This window comes from Tachyglossus aculeatus, chromosome 10 (assembly GCF_015852505.1).
Source record: "Tachyglossus aculeatus isolate mTacAcu1 chromosome 10, mTacAcu1.pri, whole genome shotgun sequence".
Lineage (NCBI taxonomy): Eukaryota > Metazoa > Chordata > Mammalia > Monotremata > Tachyglossidae > Tachyglossus > Tachyglossus aculeatus.
Genome location: NC_052075.1, coordinates 6,166,947 through 6,188,316, shown reverse-complemented (window position 1 = coordinate 6,188,316; position 21,370 = coordinate 6,166,947). Strand labels below are relative to the sequence as shown.

The 21,370-nt window shown below is 44.1% G+C and overlaps 1 protein-coding gene and 1 non-coding gene across 2 annotated transcripts in view; one reads left to right on the top strand and one right to left on the bottom strand.

The window, feature by feature from the left end:
• Positions 1-21,370, top strand: part of WLS (Wnt ligand secretion mediator) — a 93,216-nt gene that overhangs the window by 16,570 nt on the left and 55,276 nt on the right. The gene's annotated exons all lie outside the window — the stretch shown is intronic.
• Positions 11,894-12,031, bottom strand: LOC119933899. Its single transcript, XR_005452766.1, has one exon. It is a non-coding gene; the product is annotated as a small nucleolar RNA SNORA7 (small nucleolar RNA).

The following is a 21,370-nucleotide window of genomic DNA, read 5'->3' as shown; positions in this document are numbered from 1 at the left end:
CCTGCTTTCAAATTCCCTCTACCCCCCATGCTACTTGCGTTCCCGAAACCTGGAGTGGGGTGGGTCACGAGTACAGTGGGACTTTGCTGGTGAACGCGGTAGCCAGTCTTCACAAAACAAGCCGGGTCACCTCCGGAAGGATGAAAAAAATCACCGGGAGCTAGTAAGATCTTGTTCCTTCCGAAAATTTACCATCAAAAAGCCGAGCTCTGCTTTCCTTGTAAATGAGCCAATTAATTTAGAGCGAAATCCTTCAAGCTGTGTGGCGGGAGGATACCGTGGCATTTGGTGCTTTGACAGACTTATTCACTGACAAAATGTGTGATCAGTGGACCCCGTTGTGACTGGACCCCTTACAGGATCATAACTATTGATAAGTCCAGCCGAACCACTCAAATTTTCCGAGGTTTAAGAAGCTGAAAGCCGGCTCTGTCCTACCCCGTTGTGACTGGACCCCTTACAGAATCATAACTATTGATAAGTCCAGCCGAACCGCTTGAAATATCCGAGGTCTAAGAAGCTGAAAGCCGGCTCTGTCCTGATGATAAATTAGCTTGTTTATTCCTCTCCTACTTATTCCTATCCCGCTGTTGGTTAGCGTAATGAAGTAGAAGCCCATTGTGCCTGCTCATTGGACAGTGATGGCCTCTCCCGGAAGGGGGTAATTGAGGAGAAGGGCAGAATGCTGTTGGTATATGTGAGAAGTTAAACACCACATGAGTTCACTAGGCTGGGACTTTAATCAATGTAGACACAATGCAATTGAGATTTTTCAAAAGAGTTTGTTTATCGTGGGAGAGCAAGGGTCAGTGGTTAATTTGAAATGCTGTAGGTGTGTTTTCTTTTCAGCTGAGAAGGTACGGAGCATATATCATAGATGCTTGCAAATACCCTCCGGGAGGGGTCAGAATTAGAAGCGGAGAGCGGGGCTTAGAAAAGCGAGACACTCAAGAACTTAAACAAAAGGCATAAAGTTTGCCACTCTTCTAGTGGAAAACAAAGGGGAATCTAAAGAAACCACTCCATCTTTTCTTGTTAGAATAATTTAAGAATCTGAAGTATCTTGGAGCAGCCAAGAAACTGAAATAAGAATATGTAACCAATGTTCTTTGGGAAAACATTTGCATTTGAAATATTCTCACAATATAGTGCACACATTTTAAAGGTTACACTCTCCTTTTAGTATATACGTTTGAATTTTCTTGGCTTTATAATCTCAGCCCGTATCTTTGCCTATAGCATAAGAAAATACGAAGACTGTTAGCGGTTCATTATATTCCACACAGCCACATTCTTTCCATTCCAGTCCTTCAATCCTTTCTTGGGCATGTCTGTTCACTTTTTTTTTTTTTTTGGATGATCTTTGACATGTTTTTCATTACTTAGTCACCTAATTTCTAGCTGCCAGAAGCACCATGTTTTTATAACTGCCATTCAGGCAGCATATAGGCAGACGAACATGGGGCCTGCCCTTTTGTCCAGGGTAAGCTCTATAGGCAAACATCTGGCTTTTAAACGTACCATATCCTCTGGAAAGAGTGACCTGTTCACAACGGCGCATTCAACTCCGGGGATTGGGAGAGCCAGAACTTGGACGTTCAGAAACTGATTGCATTCTTGGTACTCAGGAAATTTGCTTGCTGGTTGAGGAGGTTGAGTTCCTTTGGGACCGCGAAAGGAGACTCACTCATTTCCATGCAACTCTCTTTTTATTTGTTGTCCAACTATTTACTCAGCTGTTTTGTCCTGATATGTTCCTATTGCTTCCTTGCTTGTTCTAACTCTAGCTATCACTATCTGCAAATTATTTTTCGTATCTGTCTCCCCACCCTGGAGTTTATGCTCCTGGAGGGCAGGGAAAGTGTATCTTGCTATTGAACATTTGGTATAATATCTAGCACTCAAATGCCACTGACGGGATTTAAAGATTCCACAGAAAACTGCAGAACACAAGACACAAGCCTGGTAGAAACTGATCAGTGAGACAAATCTGTTACTTTCGGTGGTTGACCCTCTTCCTTCTTTTTCCAAACATTGTTTGACTTGGGCTGATTTGTTAGAACTGTTCCTGGAAGTCAGTGAATATTGGCATTGACTGAAACCCTTACGATGCAGTTTTGCCTAGTGGGTAGAGTACAGAGCTGGGAGTCAGAAGGACCTGGGTTCTAATCCCAGCTCCGTCACTTGTCTGCTCTGCGACTTTGGGCAAGTCAGTTCACTCCTGTGCCTCATTTACCTCATCTGTCAAATAAAGCTCATGGTCTCCATCCCCATGTAGGAAAGGGACTGGTATAAGCTTGTATTTACCCCAGTGCTTAGTACAATGTCTTAGGAAGTGCTTAACAAATACCATAAAAAAATGAGCAAAGGACTATCCTAACCACTGGAGAGACTCAAGGATGTAAACTTGAGAGGTTTTCTTGGACCATGAGGGACGCTCAGCACTTTAATATTCAATCAGTGGTATTTATGGAGTGCTTATTGTGTGCAGAGTGCTGTACTAAGCACTTGGGAGAGTATGCTACAACAGAGTTGGTAGCCCCTCCCCACAAGGAGCACTCTCCCAAGCACTCAGTACAGTGCTCCATACACAGTAAGCACTCAGTAAAGACCACTGACTTACTGATAAAAATGAGGGGATCAGATACCAGAAAAGAGTAAACAAGGTAAAGTAAACAAATTAAAAATAACAGGCATCAAAAGTAAGTGCCATCATTTTATCTCTCCCTGATCACTGTTTCAGTTGCCTTTCCTCCTCCCCATTAACTCTAAGATTTTGGCATGGTGGGCTGACTCCATCATCCCTCACACTCACTGACTTTTAATTGCCATTGTTTGTGGATCTACCCCCAGCGCTTAGTACAGTGCCTGGCACGTAGTAAGTGCTCAACAAGTACCATAATAATAATAACAACAATAATAATAGTCACTATTATTATTATTACCTCCCAGTTTGTATGTCCAAGCTAGTGTTTCTGTTGTCGGTGGGAGTCCAAAGCTAGCAGTTGCCATTCACTGCTGATTGCTAATTGCAACTATTAAATCTGTAACCACAGAACAAAGATGTTGGTTGGTAATCAGAACCTTCTGTGTAGATATGCGACTGGCCCTGGGGGAAGAGGGAGGAAGGAGAAGGGACAGAACCATCCCCAAAATTGCCCCCAAAGGGGCGGTGGTAGTAGTATTTATGGAGTACTCCTTGGTTGTACCATGCCCCTGGGGAAATTCCAGAGGAAGAAGGCTGAGGGGGCACATTCATTCATTCAATTGTATTTATTGAGTGCTTACTGTGTGCAGAGCACTGTACTAAGCGCTTGGGAAGTACAAGTTGGCAACATATAGAGATGGTCCCTACCCAACAGTGGGCTCACAGTCTAGAAGGGGGAGACAAAGAACAAAACAAAACATATTAACAAAATAAAATAATTAGAATAAACATGTTCAAATAAAATAAATAAATAAATAGAGTAATAAATACGTACAAACATATATACATATATACAGGTGCTGTGGGGAGGGGAAGGAGGTATGGGGAGGGGGAGGAGGGGGAGAGGAAGGATGGGGCTCAGTCTGGGAAGGCCTCCTGGAGGAGGTGAGCTCTCAGTAGGGCACATGTCCATGAGGAGTTTTACTCTGACGGGACAAATCACTGAACATACAAAGTGGTGCATGTGCAAAATTTCCAGGTTTCTCTTTGCCTACCTCTAGCTGCTGTTCTTTCAGTGTCAGTCTGTTGCATCTGTCTGGAAGAGTACTCCATTCCCCCTCGGGACAAGAACCATTGTGCAACAGTTAAACTGCGGGGTGAAAAATGTTTCAGATGAGGTCGAGGAGCAGGGAGACCGCCCTGAAGCATGAGTAACCCAGTCCAGATCTTCCTCCCAACGTCAGATGCCTTCGGCAAAGCTTGTTTCTGAGGTCGGCTTCCCCACTGTGCAGCTGGGATCGCTAGTGGCATTGTCCCCTTGTTCAGTCAGTTAGTCGTATTTATTCATTCAGTCGTATTTATTGAGCGCTTACTGTGTGGAGACCACTGTACTAAGTGCTTAGGAAGTACAAGTTGGCAACACATTGAGGCGGTCCCTACCAAACAATGGGCTCACAGTCTAGAAGACTGTTTATTGAGCGCTTATTGTGTGCAGAGCACTGTGCTAAGAGCTCGGGAGAATGCAATACAACAATAAACAGACCCACAAGGAGGGTCTCCCAAGTGCTTAGGATAGTCTAGAGGGGGAGAGAGCAGAGCAATAGTGTTTCCGTGCCCCTGCCCTCTGCTCTCAGGTCTGAGAGGGTTGGGCCAGGAGGTAATGATCATAATAATAGTAATTCATTCAATCATATTTATTGAGCGCTTACTGTGTGCAGAGCACCGTACTAAGCGCTTATATTTGTTCAGTGCTTACAGTGTGTCAAGCACTGTATTAAAGCTCTGTATTAAGATATCTGTATTAAGATAATCAGGCCCCACAAGGGGCTCACAGTCAGAGGTAAGAGGGAGAACAGGTTCTGAATCCCTATTTTGCAGATGAGGGCACATGGGCACAGAGAAGTTAAAGGACTTGCCCGAGGTCACACTGCAGAGAAGTTCCAGAACTGGGATTAGAATCCAGGTCCTCAGACCCCCAGGCCTGTGTTCTTAATGGTAGGCCACATTATTTCTCGGTGTGGGCAGCGTGTGAATGGCAACTTGGTTCTTCTAGACTGTATGCTCGTTGTGGCTAGGGAACGTGACTACCAATTCTGTTGTATTGTGCTCTTCCAAGTTCTTAGTACAGTGCTGTGCACACAGTAAGCGCTCAATAAATACGATTTCATTGTCCAGCGGTGGAACAAGGTATCCTGGGACTTTGAACTCAGCCTCTCTTGGGTAGGGGAGCCTTGCCATTGTTCCAGTGGATCGAGCATAGCTCGGAACCAGGAGTCCTGGGTTCTAGTCCTGGTCCTATAGGATAGGACCACGCCATCAGTGATCCTGACTGAAGCACCATCTAGGGCATTCTCCGAGGTGGAAAGGCTGAGCCAAAATCCAGAAAAGTAGCTGGCCGACGTGGGCAGGGAATGTGTCTGTTATATTGTTTTATTGTACTCTCCCAAGCATTTAATACAGTGCTCTGCACATAGTAAGCATTCAACTGGCGCTTAATAGAAAGAGCACGGGCTTGGGAGTCAGAGGTTGTGGATTCTAATCCTGGCTCCGCCACTTGTCAGCTGTGTGACTTTGCGCAAGTCACTTCACTTCTGTGCCTCAGTTACCTCATCTGTAAAATGGGGATTAAGACCGTGAGCCCTACATGGGGCAACCCTTGTATCTACCAGTGCTTAGAACAGTGCTTGGCAAAGAGTAAGCCCTTAACAAATATCATTATCATTATTAATATTATTATTATTATAAATACGATTGATAGAAGACCACAGTGACTGTCACCTTCAGGCTTATAGCATTATGGCACTGTGCAGTGGTCACTTTGGCCATAAATGGGTCCTGCACTTAAAAGTTCTTGGCAATGCCGCCCACCTCCTCACCCGTGGAACTCTATGCCCTAGCCAGGACGTGGCTGGCAGGGCCGAGAGCTGGCTCATCTGTGGCTTTCACGCCATGAGGGAATTGATGAGATTTAGTCCGCTGGGTCAATGGAGGCAGCGGTTGATGCTGTGAGTCCAGTCAGCCTTACTGGACCATTGTTCGCGCAGAGGAGAGAGTGAAGGGCTATTTATTCGAGGGTCTTTTCATGTGGTTCAAGATACATCTGTGGGGAAGGATGAAACACTTGAAGTTTCATCCTGGCCCAGGATTTTCTTACCCACTGGACCGGAAGCAAGTCAATTTTTGAAAAGTTGAAATTTCCCTCCGCATGGTCTGGATGGCACCTATTGGTGTGTCCCTCTCCAGCTCCAAGAGTGTAAGCTCCTTGTCCATTCATTCATTCGTATTTATTGAGCACTTACTGTGTGCAAAGTACTGGAATAATAATAATAATAATGGCATTTATTAAGCGCTTACTACGTGCAAAGCACTGTTCTAAGCGGTGGGGAGGTTACAAGGTGATCAGGTTGTCCCACGTGGGGCTCACAGTCTTAATCCCCATTTTCCAGATGAGGTAACTGAGGCCCAGAGAAGTTAAGTGACTTGCCCAAGGTCACACAGCTGACAATTGGCGGAACCGGGATTTGAACCCATGACCTTTGACTCCAAAACTCGTGCTCTTTCCACTGAGCCACGCTGTACAAAGCACTTGGGAGAGTACATTATAACAATAAACAGGCACAGTCCCTGCACTTGTCTACCAATTCTGTTGCATTGCATGGTGCTCTGCACACAGTAAGCACTAAATGAATACCATTGATTGATTGACTGGCAAATCGTTGTGGGCAGGGAACATATCTAACAACTCTGTACTCTCCCACGTGTTTCGTATCGTTCTCTGCACACAGTATCTGCTCAATAAATACTTGATAATTGACAAATATAGTATTATGCAAATTATATAACAGTAATAATATCTGATAATTGATAATCAATAAATAATTGATTGATGTTTATCAGGTAGTGTCATCCTTTGATTCGATTCCGTGGTCCATCCACTCTTCAGAAGAGTAGAGTCCGAGATTTCCTGCTGTGTTCCATCAGAAACTGGAGGATAGAAGGCAAGGAGCCTCTAGTCCCACTGGGATGTGGTGCTTTGGGAAAGTAAATTTAGGTCAGTCGATCTTAAGGAGTGAGTTCAGAGCCTTGGACAGCTGCGGGTGGGAGGAATTGGGAGACTGGTTTCTGGTAAAGGTTGGTGGTGATAGCACAGCTGTGGATGCTCTCCAGTTTTTGATTTTTTTTTCTTTCTCCAGTTCACAGCATTTTAACCAAACGGACTGCATTTGTCCTGCTGATTATTTTTACGGGTGCAGTAGACGTGAGACCTGTGTTCATACTATAAAATAGATCTTGGCTTGTACAGTAGGCACAAGTCTATAAATAAACCCCTGCTAGCAGGGCTACTGGCTGAGGGAGAAAGGGGCTGTTTACTTTTCCTTGGAGTGAACCTGAGAAGTGAAGTGTGCCTTGTTTGATGGGTATTATGACTACGTTTTATTTTTGTTTTTGTGGTGGGAGGTCCTTCATTTCAAAATTTGAGTTCTTACGGGAGTGGAAGGCAGTCTAGGGAAGGGTCAGAAGATGGTTGTGAAGACCCCCTCAGGTACATCCTGAATGGATGAACTCATTTGTCGGGCTTGAAATAAAGCCATCCGTGAGGTAAAATTTAGAAAGGGGCCATTCCAACTTTCAGCAGCCTGCCCTTTGGAGATGCAGTGGGAGTAAAACAAATCAAGTCAACATTCTTATTCCATTTGTCCAGTGTAAACTGTCCTTTCCTCTAAAAGCAAACTTGAAGGTAGTTACTCTCCACTTAAGCATTTTTCCATTTTGTGTGTGTATGTGTGTGTGTGTGTGTGTCTATGGTCTCTGCCCCATTAGACTCTAAGCTTCTTGAAGGCAGGAATTGTGCCTTTATTGGACTCTGCCAAGTGCTTATTTAGTAGAGATATGTGCGCGCAATAATCACTTGGTCAATAAAGAAATCAATTTAAAGAAAATATTAGGTTGTAGATGAAGTGATAAGCACCTAATGCAGGGCTCTGGACACTCTAGGTGCTCAATAAATACCATTGATTATGATGAGTTTAGAGGGTAAGCAAGGTTACAACCTGAAACCTCACCCACCCTAGCGGAGCATGGGCCCGGGAATTGAGAGGTCATGGGTTCTAATCCCGGCTCCACCACTTGTCTGCTGTGTGACCTTGGACAAGTCACTTAGCTTCTCTATGTCCCAGTTCCTTCATCTGTAAAATGGGGATTAAGACTGTGAGCCCTATGTAGGACAGGGAGTGTGTCCAACCCGAATGTCTTGTATCTACCCCAGCGCTTAGAACAGTGCCTGGCACATAGTAAGCGTTTAACAAGTACCATAATAATAATTATTATTATGAAGCAGGGAGCACTGGAACCATTGCAGCTGCTGAGTGCTGAGTCCCACCCACCTCTGATTGACTAGACAAAAGGGAGAGGGGATTGGTGGGTAGTTCAACTTTGAAGAAGTGTGTTAGGGAAGATTTTGGTCTATAACCTTAAGGAGAAAACCCGAGGAAAGGAATTGATTATAGCCCTACCAATTTGTGTAGGGCCACACACCCTCATTCATTAAGCACTCAGTACAGTGCTCTGCGCAAAGTAAGCGCTCAATAAAAACGATTGAATGAGTGAATAAATGAATCCCAGCCTGTTATATTCTCGCTGGAGAAGTGGGTTCAAGCATATAGATGGACAGAGATGGAACACGTCATAAAACTCAATCATGCAATCTCATCCAAAACGCACTGATGGCCATAATAATAATGGCAGTATGTGTTAAGCACTTACTATGTGTCAGGCAGTGTACTAAGCAGTGGGATCCCTATAAGCAGATTGGGTTGGATATAGCCCATGTCCCACATGGGGTTCCCAGTCTTAATCCCCATTTGACAGATGAGGGAACTGAGGCACAGAGAAGTGAAGTGATTTGCCCAAGGTCACACAGCAGACAAGCAGCGGAGCCAGGATTAGAACCCAGGTGACCATCGGTGTTGGGCTACAGTGCCATAGGCTAGAAACTTTGGTTGCTGCTGCCATTTATGCTGCCATGAGAGCCTGCTATTTTCAGGACTTTGGATGAGCCTATTCACCATGCAAGATGCCCTAGGTAGGTCTTTGGTCAGAAAATTTTACTGGTGGTAGAGCTCAGGAGGCTCCTTTTTTATTGACTGTTTCATCACCACCACACTGTGGGGAAAGCACAATAAAGTTAAGACGCCACCCCTGCCTTCTGCAAGCTTACAGTTTCAGGTGGGCTACAAGGAAGTTATTTTCAGGAAGGAAAAAAGAATGGGAAGCTGGAAAGATGAATAAATAAGTGCTTTAAAAGGGCTATATGGAAACTTGCCTTTAGAGAGAAGGACAGCTTTATAATGGACAAGAAGAAAAATGATGCATTTTTGGGGTGGGGGGGGTTCTACTTTCATTGCATCTCAAGGGAGGGTAACTGCTAAAATTGGAGCTGATTTTTTTTTAAAGTGATATTTGTTAAGAGCTTATTATGTGGCAGGTAGCTACAAGCTAATCAGGTTGGACACAATCCATGTCCCACATGGGGCTCACAATATTAATCCCCATTTTACAGATGAGGTAACCAAAGCACAGAGAAGTTAAGTGACTTTCCCAAGGACTCACAGCAGACATGTGGCAGTGCCACTTCCTACACAACTCTGTCAGGCAGAGTGGATGTGAAGTAGAGTGGGTTAAACCTTCACTCTCACCTTGGCCTAGGATAGGTTACTTATTTAGCCTTCTGTGTTGTAGCTTCTATTGTAATCAAATAAGGATAATCATCTTTCTTACATAAGAGGAGTGTGTGTAAGAAATCTGAGACTCTAAAGAACTCTTAAATGCCTTGGAGTTGGCAAGATGGAAAAATATCATCAATATGATTTGTATTAAATATGAAAAGAGATCATCAAAGCTAGCCACTTTTTTTTAAGCGGTGTTTAGATAAGAAGGGTTGGTGTGTCTCAGACAGAGATGATGTGAATTCTCCCAGAAAAATCTGGTCTGGAACCAAACAAGAAATCAGGCTGTAATGATGATCAGTTGTTTTTAAAAGGGAAGTACCTTCCACCAGACTCTGATGATTGTAGGTGTTGGCACCTCTGTTAATACCTGCTGAATTTCCAGGTGACTTGGATTTATTCTCCTCTCTCTCCTCATCTCACTCTCCTCAGCCAACCCAGCTTCCCCATAGAATCATAGAGACCAGATGCTCAAACAGGTGATCACAGGAGCTTACAGGGGACTGAAGGCTCAGTGTCTTTTTCACCTAACACAGCAGACAGCTCCTCCAGGGACAGTGGGGAGGCCTAGGGGAACCCCAGTTCAGGAGTGGGGGACCTTTATCCTGTCCTGTAATTTGGAATTTGTTGGATTGTGAGCTGTTGTCACATGTTTTGAGGTACAGAAAGGAAGCTCAAAATCTCTGCTCCCAAGGGATCTCTCCAAAAATTGGCCTGGAAAAATTCTCCAGCAGTAGGTAAGCTGTTTGTATGCCACGTAGAGGCAGTGCATGGGGAGGAGGAAAAGTGGCAGGGAATGTGTTTTGTACATTGTACTTCCCAAGCACTTAGTACAGTGTTCTGCACACAGTAAGTGCTCAATAAATATAATTGAATGAATGAAACTGTTATATTGTACTCCCCCAAGCGCTTAGTATTGAATGATTGAATGAATCTGTTGCCCTTTCCTGAGGACAACACATTGTACCATGAGGAGTAGTATTAGTATTTATTGAGCACCCTCTCAGGGGAGTGCACTGCACTAGGAGGAAACTGATGCCCCATAACTGTTGGAGGGGAATGGCGGAGAGAGATTTATTCATTCAGTTGTATTGAGTGCTTAATGTGTGCAAAGCACTGTACTAAGCGCTTGGGAGAGTACAATATAACAGACACGTTCCCTGCCCACAACAAGCTTACAGTCTAGATATCGTTGGCCTGGTCACACCTGCCTCTTTCTTATAATGGCTGTTATGGTGTTCATATAGGAAATGCTGCCAAAGCACTGTGCTAGAAACTGATCATCAGGTTGGATGTACTTAACTACATCCAAGACCTCAATTTGAAGTAATTTATTGGCATAAGCAAGATCAACACAGGCGTAGGAAGCCAAATGTAAATGGGGTGCTGTTTTGGGCTGTGGGGCACAGGAACAATCAATCCTAATTTTTTTAATGGTATTTGTTAAGCCCTTATGCTATGGCCGGGCACTGTATTAAGCTCTGGGGTAGAAGCAAGCTAATCAGGTTGGACAAGGTCCATCTCCACATGGGGCTCTTAGTCTAAATCCCCATTTTCCAGATGAGGTAACTGAGCCACAGAGAAGTTAAGTGACTTGCCCAAAATCACACAAGTGAGGGCTGGAATCATGTTTACTCATTCTACTGTAATCTTCCAAGTGCCTAGTATTGCATTTTGCATGTTGTAGGCACTCACTAAATTCTGTTGTTAAATTGAACAAGGGTCAACGTTGAGTTTTACATCTGAAGTGGGGGCCTCATGGCCAGAAGTTTTAAATGGCAACGGTTCTTAATAAATGCAACTCTGTGTCTAACTTGCTCACTGGGACACCGAGCTGTGATTTCAGGTGATCAAGGCCACGGCGTCCCCGTGGTGTAATCGAGACTTGGCCTCTGGTTGTGTCGAGTTCCTCTCCCGATTCCGCCGGTCTCTCTCTTTGAAATTGCAAATGTGTGAACATCCAGGCTCGGGGCCCCACATGCCTCCAGTGTGCTGAGGCGTGAACCTAGGGAGCGTGTTCTGACAGTTGTTGCTATTTTAATGTCTTCATGATCTCCAGTCATTGGAGGGTTGAGTTGCCTTGTCTTTGGAGCCACACACGGGGATTGGCTGATAGGTCAATAGAGGAATTTGCAAGGGCCTACAGGGGAGATGGGAGAGACTCTTCTGTAAATGCAGAGGCTGTCCACAGCTTCCCATTATGCCACTAATCCTCATCACCAGGTTAACCCTAAAACTATGACATTGTTTTCTTTTGAGGTGGGAAAAGGTAGAGTGGGAGAGTTCTTGAATAGTCTTGTCTTATGCCGTCAAGTCGTTTCCTACCCATAGCGACACCACGGACACATCTCCCCCAGAATGCCCGGCTTTACATCTGCAATCATTCTGGCAGTGGATCCATAGAGTTTTCTTGGTTAAAAGTACAGAAGTGGCTTACCGTTGCCACCTTCCACACAGTAAACTTGAGTCTCTGCCTTCGACTCTCTCCCGGGCCGCTGCTGCCCAGCACAGGTGAGTTTTGACTTGTAGCAGATTGCTTTCCACTCGCTATCCACTGCCCGAGCTAGGAATGGAATGGGTAGGCCTCTGCTTGACTCTCCCTCCCATAGCTGGGACTGGTAGAGTACTAGAAACTCTCCAAGTGCAACCTTGAGTGGGGTCTTGAGTAGTAGTAGTATTTATTGAGCTCTCACAGGGAACAGGGCACTGTATTAAGCACTTGAGAGAGTGTTCTCCCAACATAGAGGAGGAGACAGACACTTAATTTGGAGGAAAACAGCCAAATGAATATCTAGACAAGAGAATGTTTAATAGAATAGGAACAGGAGCACTACAGGTGGTTGATGATGATGATGGTATTTGTTAATCACTTACTATGAGTCAAGCACTGTATTAAGCACTGGGGTAGATACAAGCTAATCAGGTTGGACATAGTCTGTGCCCCACATGGGCTCTCAGTTTTGATCCCCATTTTGTAGATGAGGTAACTGAGGCACAGAAAAGGGAAGTGACTTGCCTGCTGTGTGACCTTGGACAAGTGGCGGAGCTGGGATTAGAACCCAGGTCCTTTGACTCGCAGGCCTGAGCTCTTGATCTTCAGTTGCATCTCCCAGGTGCTTAGTACAATGCACTGTACGCAATAGATGCTCAATAAATGCTATCCCTCCAACTTTCCATGGACAGATTGAGAGGTCATTAAATGGTAGAAAGAATGCAGTGTGGAGTTGATTTTTTAGAAACCCTAGAAAATTTCAGTTAACACATTGCCCCAGAGAGTGTACCGCAGTTCCTCAGAGACAATAGCAGAGTTTTGTAGCCTTTTGCAGCTTAATGTTCAGGAAAAGAACCAAGCACTGAAGAAGGTTCCCCTGTAAGTGTGGGTTAAGCCCACCTTACTCAGCCTATGTGCTCATAGCCCAAGGTAGTAAATTATAAGATGCTATAATTCACTTTCCATAGGTGGTCTTGGCAGTATCCCACAGCCTTTTGACTCCAAAAGTTACCAGTTCTGGAAAACTGGCAGGAAGTCAGAAAAACCAAAGAAATCCCCAAAACCTGGAACCAACAAACCTGTCGTGCTGAACACAGGATTGCAAAGTGCTATGTAAGAGTTTGGCTGCAGTTACCCAAGCATTTAAAATTTTTTGCCCCTTTTTGTTCCAACACTCTTCAATTCCATGGGCCTCAAGCCAGACAGGTAATGTTAGCCAAGTGGCAATGCTTGTTTGGTGAATAGTTTCTGACAAATATAGAGTAATTCTTTTATTCTTCGAAGCTGTTACATCTTTGGCTCTGAAACAGTGGAAGTTGCAGGCCAAGCATTAAAATCCTAATCATCCAGAGATGAAAACATTTTCAGAGCCATAATGACTTATACCAGTGCTTTGCATCAGTTTTAATTTTTTCATGTAGAAATTTAGGTGGAGTTCAGAAATACCTGCTTTGGATCAAAAATGCCCTGAGCTCTATTAGAAAGTCCTATCTTTGTGAAGAGTGTGTATTAAATCCATTCTTGTATTCTGTGCTGCTATTAATAGTAAGAGTCTCATGTGTGCGGGTGTGATAAGAAAGTTTTTTACATGCTGAATAACCCAACCACACACCACGAGCTGAAAAGATTGTCCTTCGTCTCACTGTTGCTTCAGCCACCTGCCGAGCTTATAATTTTTTTTTCAAGTCTTGATCTTAGTTTCCTGTAACCCAGTCTTGCTCAAAATATGTTTGGCCCATTAATTAATTAATTCAATCGTATTGAGCACTTACTGCATTCAGAGCACTGTACTAAGTGCTTGGGAAGTACAAATTGGGAGCGCATAGAGACGGTCTCTACCCAACAGTGGGCTCACAGTCTAGAAGGGGGATGTGAACCTTCAAGAGGGCAAACCAAAAGGCGAGTTGAATTGTCCAAGTGTCTCAACTGCTCTCACCATAGCTGCCTCATTGAAAAGCAGGGTGGCTCAGTGGATAGAGCAAGGGTCCGGGAGTCAGAAGGACCTGGATTCCAATCCCGGCTCTGCCACCTGTCTGCTGCGTGATCTTGGGCAACTCACTTCACTTCTCTGGCCCTCAGTGACCTCATCTGTAAAATGGGGATTAAGATCATGAGCCTTATTTGGCACAGGGACTGCATCCAACCCGATTACCTTGTATTCAATCGTATTTATTGAGCGCTTACTGTGTGCAGAACACTGTACTAAGCGCTTGGGAAGTACAAGTTGGCAACATATAGAGATGGTCCCTACCCAACAGTGGGCTCACAGTCTAGAAGGGGGAGACAGAGAACAAAACATATTAACAAAATAAAATAAATAGAATAAATATGCACAAATAGAGTAATAAATTCATACAAACCTATACACAGGTGCTGTGGGGAGGGGAAGAAGGTAAGGCGGGGGGGGATGGGGAGGGGTGAGTACTAACCTCAGCGGTTAGTACAGTGCTTAGCACATAGTAAATGCTTAACAAGTACCACAGTTATTATTAGCCATCTAACAGAACTTGGGTGCCGCTGGCATTTTCTATATCAATTCAGCATGAACGTGTGGGTTCTGTGACCCTCTCGCTGGTACCACTTGATTGGCTCTGATGTCTCTCTGACAGCTGCTGCCTGAGTGCTCATTTCTGTCTCTGTGTTCCTTTCATCACTCTTCAGCTAGCCTAACTGGGCCTGGGGGCTTCTCTGAGTCCCCTTCAGGCTTCACTGGGGGCTCAAGGTGGGTGAGAGGGTAGTCGTTTGCCAATCAAGTGGACATGATGCCATCTGGATTCCTTGGGTGTGTGTGGAAAGGGGGTACGATAAGAGGCAGAGGCAGTGGTGTCATAAGGGGAGGTTATTTCAGACTGTTAGCTTGTGGTGGCCAGGGAATATGTCTACCAACTTTTATAGTACACGCTCCCAAGTATTTAGCACAGTGCTCTGTACACTGTAATTGCTCACATAATACAATTGATTGATTGGCCCTATGAGTTTGAGTCATTTCAACCTGGAAACTTGCTTCCCCATCAGACCAAGGCCTGAAGCATTTGGTACCAGGACCAAAGCAGTTCTGTTGGAAGCCCTCACTGTACATGAAGCCAGTGATCAATCAAACAATTGTAGTTATTGAGCATTTACTTCCTGTAGAGCACTGCACGAAGCCCTTGGGAGAGTACAGTATAACAGATCTGGTAGACACGTTTCCAGCTCACGACGACCTTACCCTCATTTTGCCCTAGCAGGACTAGTGAAAAATGTTGTTTCATGCAATTCCTGCTTATTTTGGGCACTTAGCATTGGGACCCATAGGGATTTGGGCCCCAAACAGCTTTGAAGACAGTTTTGCTACACTAGCCTACCCTAATACGCAGGCTTGTCCGAAAAATGCGGGGAGGGAGGCCCACCCAAAAAATCTCTAGGTTACTACACTTAATTAACCCCACGAAATTTGTGAGTCTTTGAACTTTCCCTGGGTACTGTTAACTGAGACTGGCCAGGAAAGATTTGGTGCTGTTGCCTTTTTATCCGTAATCAACCCAAACCTTTGGATCCTGTAATACAAACCTATCTTAATCTCCCCACTCCCCTTGTCCTCTAAAAAAAAAGCTAAACCCAGCAAACCAAATAATATCAAACCCTCTAACACCTGTGCCAGACTAATTGTGGTTTTAAAGCACATTAATGACCTAAAAATAGAAATTCATGGAGTTCCAAGTTGAGAAACTATTTGAGCTTGTAACTTTTATATTAACCTTACAGCAAATTGGTATTCAGATACCAAGTGTTTTTTAGTATTCTTAATGTGGAAAAGGCTGTGATGCTGGGAGTTTAATTCGCTGTGATCGCGTAATGAACGGTTCATTCATGTGGTTTGGAGTATTTCAATCCCTATGGCAAGGTTTTTTGGTTGTTGTTGGGTTTTTTTCCTGCTGTCACCTTTTTACCCAAAACCAATATTAGAAAATAAACTCTGGCATCTATTGGTAATCTGAGCCACTTTTTAAAAATTGATGTTTTTCCTTGAAGGTTTTGATACAAAGTACTCATCTGGGTAGGTGTGTGTGGAAGACTTTCTTAAAGCCATCTCTATACTCTACCATTCTTGGCAGCATGTCTCTGAAAATTCTTTTTAGAAAAGTGGACCAGGTGCCAAATAATTTTGCTTTTAAATTGGCATTTGGTCAAAAAAGTACTCATTGGAAAAACCAGAAAACTGTTCACAAATACACCCCTATGCATGAATCATCAGTTAGCAATGAGCACTCCTTTCAACCAATCAGTCATCCGTATACCTCTCACCACCTTCAACAAATCCATTTTTAAATATCATTTTTGTCATGAGGCAGATATTCTTCCACTAATCTAGGAAAAGCTACCGCCTGATGGTTCAGAGGTAAAATTAGCTCAGAGGACGGGGGAGCAGTCAGGGATCCTTAGCTGTCTGCCTAGTTTGCTTGGAGTGAAGGTAGTAAAAGTTTGTGCTGAGACGAGCGGACAGCTGTCTGCCGCCTGCCATATTTCTGTGACCCGGCCTCAGACTTTGCAAAGAAATTAGCTCATGAACCCAGCTCCTAAGGCCTAGGCTAACCCAGCTCTAATATACATAGTTTTTTGTGGATGTCAGCCCTCTATTTAAGGGGGAAATTTTTTCATTCATTCAGTTGTATCGAGTGCTTACTGTGTGCAAAGCCCTGAACTAAGCACTTGGGAGAGTACAATATAACAATAAACAGACACATTCCCTGCCCACAACAGGCTTACAGTCTAGAGGGGGAGACAGACATTAATATAAATAAATTAATTACAGATATGGACATAAGTGCTGTAGGGCTGGGAGCGGGGATGTCCCAGAGTCTGTGAATAATTCAGAAATAACTGGCCTGGCCTGAGGAACAACCAGCCCAACTGCACCAAGACCTAGGCGAACAGTTTCCCTCGAACCCAGTCCTACTGTCTTCCAAGAGAGTTAGCTGTAGGGAGGATGATGATTATGGTATTTAAGCGCTTACTCTGTGCCAGGCACTGTATACCAGCAATATAGTACAAGCAAATCAGGTTGGACGATCCCTGTCCCATGTGGGGCTCAGAGAGTGACCAGGAAAGAGGCGGAGTGTAGGCCCCTCCTGAATTGTGGTATTTGTTCACTGCTTACTTTGTGCCAGCTTTGTGCCATCCTGGGTCACTGGTGCTAGAGAAAGGAACCCAATCACTCACATAGTTTTGTGGGTAGGGGAAATCTTGGAGAAGCTTGAATTGTCTGAGTAAAGACTTTGGGGAAAGACTAAAGGAGTTCCTCTGGAAAATTACATTACAGCTGGGTTCCATTGTGGAATATTTAGCATTCCATAGTATTTAATGAGCACCATTGGATCCAGAAGACTGGACAAAATCTTATAGATTTAGAAGACATGATCCCTGCCCTCTAAGAGTTTACAGGCTGGATGGAGGGAGGCGAAAGTCATGTTTCAGTGGCCAACCCCACAAGGAGCAGGTTTGCTTTTTTTTTTGTAATAATGCCAATTGTAGTATTTGTGAAGTGCTTACTAAGTGCCAGGCACTGTACTAGGTGCTGGGGTAGATACAAGGTAATTGGGTTGGACACATAGAGCTCACAGTCTAATCCCCATTTTACAGATGAGAAAACTGAAGCCCAGAGAAGTGAAGTGACTTGCCCAAGTTCACACAGCAGACAAGTGGCAGAGTGAGTGGGATTAGAACCCAGTGCCTTCTGACTCCCAAGCCCATGCTCTATCCACTAAGCCACACTGTTTTTCAATCTCTACCTGTTTAGTGATAGCCCTGTGTGGCTGAGAGATGCGTGTGGAGCCGGGTATCCAGGATGACATCTGTGTCTAATATCTCATCTTCCTATCCTATTTCCCTCCCAACTGTATCACCTAGTCCCTCCCCTCCTCAAAAATCTCCAGTGGCTACCAATCAACCTACGCATCAGGCAAAAGCTCCTCACTCCACACGCTTCAAGGCTCTCCATCACCTCGCCCCCTCCTACCTCACTTCCCTTCTTTCCTTCTCCAGCCCAGCCCGCACCCTCCTCTCCTCTGCCACCGCTAACCTCCTCACTGTGCCTCGTTCTCGCCTGTCCCGCTGCTCACCTGTCCCGCTGACCCTCGGCCCACGTCCTCCCCCTGGCCCTGAATGCTCTCCCTCCGCACATCCGCCAAGCTAGCTCTCTTCCTCCCTTCAAAGCCCTACTGAGAGCTCACCTCCTCCAGGAGGCCTTCCCAGACTGAGCCCCCTCCTTCCTCTCCCCCTCCTCCCCCCCACCTTACCTCCTTCCCCTCCCCACGGCACCTGTATATATGTATATATGTTTGTACATATTTATTTATTTTACTTGTACATATTTATTCAATTTATTTTATTTTATTAATATGTTTTGTTTTGTTGTCTGTCTCCCCCTTCTAGACTGTGAGCCCGCTGTTGGGTAGGGACCGTCCCTATATGTTGCCAACTTGTACTTCCCAAACGCTTAGTACAGTGCTCTGCACACAGTAAGTGCTCAATAAAAACGATTGACTGAATGAATGAATGACTTTAGATAATAAGTGCCAATAGGCACTTGTGGTATATGCTAAGGGGAAGCTCGTTGTGGGCAGGGAATTCATTCAATCGTATTTATTGAGCACTTACTGTGTGCAGAGCACTGTACTAAGCACTTAATGTGTCCTTATTGTTATATTGTACTCACCCAAGCGCTTAGTACAGTGCTCTGTACACAGTAAGTGCTCAGTAAATATGATTGAATTGAATCGAATTATGTGCCAAGTGCTGTACTGAGGACTGGGGTCCTTACAAGATAAACTGTTTGGACACAGTCCCTTGTCCCTCATGGGCTCACAGCGTAAGTGGAGAGGGGAGAACTGGTATTTAACCTCCATTTTATAAATGAGGAAACTGAGGCACAGAGAAATTTAGTGACGGGCCAAAGGTCACCCAGCAGGTAAGTGGAGTACCTGGGATTAGAATTCCAGGCCCTGGGTCCTTCCTCCAGGCCATGCGGCTTCTCACCGCCCTCCTTATCTCTTTAAACTCCCATCACCCTACCTGTAGTTTATTTGTGTCTGTCTCCTTTACTAGATTGTAAATTCCTTGAGGGCAGGGATCAGAACTACTAACTCTATTGTACTCTCCCAAGTGCCTAGTACAGGCTCCACGCAGGGTAAATTCTCAATCCGTACTATTGATTAAAAGACCAAATTGATGGCCTAAATTTTCAGGGAGGGGGAAAATTGTGACATTCCAAGAGCGGTTATCCTTAGAATTGGAGGGTATTTAGAAAACTTTCTGAGAGTTAAAAGATTCTCTGGAAAGTGTGAAGTCTCCAACAAAAGAGCAATTACCCCTAGAGGAAGGGAAAACAGCAGAAAGATCAAGGACGTTATCTACATTGCAAATTTTTAGCCGATAAGAGATCAGCCCACTTTCCTAATTCAAAGGGAATTTATTGCTACCTCAGTGCTTAAATTGTTTCTTAATTTCCTAGTTGATTTTTGGATAAAGTCCCTGGCTTCCATATAAATTACTTTCTGAATATAGCAAAGCAGCATGGTCTAGTTGATAGAGCATCGGCCTGAGAGTCAGAAGGACCTGGCTTCTAATCCCAGCTCTGCCACTTGTCTGCTGTGTGATTTATTTATCTTACTTGTACATATCTATTCTATTTATTTTATTTTGTTAGTATGTTTGGTTTTGTTCTCTGTCTCCCCCTTCTAGACTGTGAGCCCACTGTTGGGTAGGGACTGTCTCTATATGTTGCCAACTTGTACTTCCCAAGCGCTTAGTACAGTGCTCTGCACACAGTAAGTGCTCAATAAATACGATTGATTGATTGATTGATTTTTGGGTAAATTACTCATTTTCTCTGTGCCTCAGTTGCCTCATCTCTGAAATGGGGATTAAGACAGTGAGCCCCATATGAGACATGAACTGTGTCCAACCTCGTGGCCCAGTGGAAAGAGCACGAGCTTGGGAGCCAGAGGTCATGGGTTCTAATCCCGCTCCACCACTTGTCAGCTGTGTGACTTTGGGCAAGTCACTTAACTTCCCTGGGCCTCAGTTCCCTCATCTGTAAAATGGGGATTAAGACTGTGAGCCCCACGTGGGACAACCTGATCGCCTTGTATCCCCCCAGCACTTAGAACAGTGCTTCGCACATTGTAAGTGCTTAACAAATGCCATTATTATTATTACCCCAGCCTGGCACATTAGTACGATCTTAACAAATACAGTAAAAACCAAACAACGACAACAACAAAAAAAAAAGGTTGCAAATTTCACAGCGTAGTCTTTTCTGAAGAGGGAAGAAAGGATTAAGCAAGACAAGACTTGAAATGGCAACCAGACAGATTTATGGGCCAATCCAGAGCTGTCTGAAAGCAGTCACTCAGGAGGGAAAATAAAATGTCATGTACATGTCCTGTTCCTTTTGATTTTGAGCATATATTAACATTACTGTTCACCCGTTTTGGGGAATAACATTTGGATGTGGTCTTTTGGGGTGGGGGTGGCAGGGGAGATGCACAATAATTTCCTCAAAGAACTGCTGTGGATGGAGATAGTACTCCCTGCCTGACTTTGGAACTGACTTTGGGTAAAGAAATGGTGGCCATTTTGCTTCTAGCCATTCCTGAAGGAAGTTCTTCATGTGAAGGGCAGGCACATACCAGAAAAACTGGTTTTCTAAAATCAGAATGCATGGTGCTTTGTTTAGTTTAACTTCTCCCCAAAACTTTTGGGGTGGCTCAAATATTTTGAAGTTATTTTTTTTATGTAAAAAGCAAGATGAGTGTGATTTAAAGGATTATTCTGTTCAAGAACCTCACATAAAGCAAAATCAATCAGTCGTAATCACTGAGCACTGTAGAAAGCACTAGGAACAGCACAGTATAACAGAGATGGTAGATCCATTCCCTACCCACAAGGAGCTTAAGGTCTAGAATGGGAAACAGACATTGATATAACACGTGCTATCTGCATCCCCAGATAGATCAAGCTTTTATTTATTTTGATTTTTCTTTTCCAGATTAATTTTGCAGCTGTATCATCCAAATTAAAATTTGGTCATTTTATTTATCAAAGATAATTGAAGCAGATACTTATGAAGTCAGGAGACAAGCGATCTGCTATTAACTTGATTAAATATGGACTTGAATATTCTTCCATCTCCCTTTTAACCACAAGAATTTTCAAGCTTCACTTCCCCCTTTCTGCCTAATCTCCCCCCGCACCCAACACCACCATTTTGGTATGTATTTCTAGACTCCTCCTTGCCCAGACCTCTTCCATCTTTCCAGATACTCTTTAATTTCTCCAACTTTGGTCTCTTTAAAGTGAAATAAAGGCTTAACTGTGTACCTTGCAGAGAGACAGTAGGGCTGATAGTAATCAGGTCTGTTGCTCTCTCTTGTCCATGTAGAACTATTAACAAAGATGTTATCTCCATACACAGTTTGAGAACTGAGACTCAGCTAGCAGTTGCATAATAAAACTTGAAACTGAGTT